Consider the following 3,288-nt stretch of genomic DNA (forward strand, 5'->3'; position numbering starts at 1 on the left):
TCCTGCTACCTGGCACTTACCAAACCAGTCCTAAAAAACTGGACGAAGTGTTCAAACTATTCGGCACAAGAGGGCAGAGTCTGGAATGAGCACCACACTAAACCAGACAGCAGTACCTCCACGTGTCCACCAGGGGCGTCTACCTCATGGTACTGGTGAAAGCTCGGGGCCTGCATGCCAAACCTGTAGCATTTTAGGCCACGGCCCAGAGCAGGCCCCAGGGGAAAATATGCCACCCCCCAACAAACATCGTCCCTACAAGAACAAGGAACCAGAAACCGAAGAAAACAACAATGAAGACAGATAAGTATGGTTCCTACCATCACATAAAGGTTAAGGGTTGTACTAACAAGGGGTGGATGAATCACGCCTGGTTAGGAAGCTATCACTCTTGGTAGTTATATACCAAAAAATAAATACAAGGGGAATAGAATTAATATCTTGCCACCAATTCAGCAAGCACCCCAAGTGGTCTACCCTCCCACGATGGTGAATGTCGCACCATCGTTGATAAACCACTTGAGTATTTCACCAGGTATACCCATTCATGGGATTTGTAACTACTACCATGGATCCAAGGATACTTTATGGTAGACATCGACCTTGAAGATGCACACTATTCAGTACCTTCTCATATAAGTTTCGGATATACCGCAATTACCTGGATGGAGTAACCATGATGAGCGTTGCGGCATTTAAGTCAAAGTTATCCAGAATCAACTAGCCCTGACACTTAGAAACATTCAGTCATGGCATGTCTATATATTAACGACAAACTATCCTTGGATACAGCTTTAGCTGCATCGCTTCTCGGCCTTTGGGCTAAGATCAAGTGTAGTATCTGTTCTTATCAGTTTAATAATCTGATACGTCCCTTATCTAGGGACCATATATTAAATTGAATTTTGGAACAGGGAGATGGAATAGGGGCTTGCTCCGTCCACTCCACGCATCGACCCAGTATTGCAGTGCCTCTGGGAACGGTGCACAAAATATATATCCAGATATTTACGTTGACCATCCACAACGTTGTTATCTGGTATTCATTTAGACTATCAGTCATGGTGCATTAACCACCAATCAACTACGTGGCAAAGTAATTGGGATATAGCAGCATTACCAGCTACTGAACTTTGTACCTTTCCTATGAGCTGAGATACTAGTGTTCAAAACTATCTCCATACCTGTAATATGGGGGCAAATGGATTAATCTGTAGTGTTATCATGGAATTTATCGGCAGGAAGGATTATGGTTGTACACTTCCACCTGTTTTGAGTAACATCTTATGTGTCCTGATGTGTTACTGAGCTTGTAATACTTAATGCTAATATGAATTGACTTAAACATGTTATATATTAACTTACTTAATTCTAGTGAAGCATTTGCTCAGTAATCCACCAAATTTGCATGTTCGTTTATAAGATAACAACATCAGTGGTGGCATATACCAAACCACTTGGGCGGAGAACATCGATATTAGGGGACAATTTATTAACAATTGGAAACCGTATGTCGTCAAACATGTTTGACCATCAGTAACTCACCTATCAGGTGAGCTAAATACTGTAAACATACATTTAAACCAAAAATATTTGCTGAAATCACTAAGCAATATGGACACCAGATATCGATTCCTTATATCCAATTAAATCACCACGTACTAACTTACGTCACATGAAACCAATCTCAAGGCAGCGGCAATGGAGACATTCCCGCGTATTGAGGGGTGGGGGGAACCTAATCTCTATGTTTTCCTTTCCTTCTACCTCTTCAATAGGTACTACGGCTTCATCAGTCGGGTACTACGCAAATTACAGTGGACCAAGTCCACAAGCATGGTTCCCAGTGATCCTCGACATGGTCATTAAAAGAATTGCAGAATTGGGAAGACCATTGCTGTGCTTGGATCAGGAGCACTATCAACCTGATGACAGCATTCCGTCGCATATCCTAGGGAACATACCTGAGGAGCATCAAGAAATGGTACACTGTTTCCAAAACAGGAATTACACATTCAACTATAACAAAAAACTGTACTGGAGCTCCTGGCAGGTCTTCACCACAATGAAGGACATGTTCTGTTATCCTACTCAACTTGGGTACCGCTCACTGGTGATCAGATACAGGAGAGGTATATCAATCCATTCCCCAGAAATAGGTACACCCAAATTGGGATGTCAGTGAAATCCTGACATACCTTAGGGGATGATCACCAGCCAGGTCACTCACCCTGGAACAGCCTACCCTGAAGATGGACATGCTGGTGGCCTTACATCAACACAAAGAGCCAGCTCTCCCATCTACTGCGATGGGACAACATGGTTATAACACCAGATAGTGTCACATGCCCATTCAAGGGTTGGCCAAACAGAACAGACCAGGAACATCAGGTCCAGTCATGAAATTCCGGGCATACCCACCTGAACCACGTTTTATGTGTCATGACCCACTTAGAGATCGACACAATAAGGAATACCGAGGGAGAGGAAAAAGCCTTATGGGTCAGCCACAGGAAACCTCATGGTCGGGTGACGAGCTAAACTATCTCTAATGGCTCAAGCAGGTACTGGGAGTTGCTGGAGTAAATACTAACGTGTATAAAATCTTATTCCACCAGAACAGCTTCCACGTCAGTAACTAAGAGGATGGACGAGCCTATGGACCACATCCTGGCTACTGCAGGGTGGTCTAGGGAGTATACGTTCCAAACTTTTATAACAAACCACTGACAGAACCTGTATCGTTTGCAGAAAAAGAATCTGCAAAAAATATATAATTTAAGCCCGGGGGAGCAATTGGTCTTGTTGTTGTTAATAACACCATTATTGTTTTTACAAACAGATTCATGGTTGATTACGATAACATACTTCCTCCCTCGAATGACTTCGGCAGCGAGTGAAGTATGAACTGTTACACGGTTTGAAATCACAGAGCTTTGAAGTCTTCACGTAGTCACTCACGTGACTCCGAAGTAAAATAGTAAGATTAAACGAGAACTTACCAGTTTGAAGTTTGATCTGTATTTTATGAGGAGTTACGATGAGGGATTACGTGCCCTCCGCTCCCACCCTCATTATATGGATCAAACTAATAAATTGATGTCTCCTTATCTTTACTATGTTTACTTCAAATAACTCTTTCTTACAGTTTGGCTTTCTTCCCAACCAATTGTTCAAGCGCTTTTGATTGCAACATGCGCCATAATTTAGTTCAACAAAGAAACTGACAAGTTACTAAAGAACCTGACAGCGCTGCTTGGAAGTATGCCGCGCCTGCGCACTGAGCGG

General features: G+C 42.8%; 1 non-coding gene across 1 annotated transcript; it reads left to right on the forward strand.

The window, feature by feature from the left end:
• Positions 1–802: 802 nt before the first annotated feature.
• LOC116971638 lies at positions 803–994 on the forward strand. The gene has a single exon (XR_004411534.1). It is a non-coding gene; the product is annotated as a U2 spliceosomal RNA (small nuclear RNA).
• The last annotated feature ends 2,294 nt before the right edge of the window (positions 995–3,288 follow it).

The sequence above is a fragment of the Amblyraja radiata genome, chromosome 3 (genome assembly GCF_010909765.2).
Source record: "Amblyraja radiata isolate CabotCenter1 chromosome 3, sAmbRad1.1.pri, whole genome shotgun sequence".
NCBI classification, from domain to species: Eukaryota; Metazoa; Chordata; class Chondrichthyes; order Rajiformes; family Rajidae; genus Amblyraja; species Amblyraja radiata.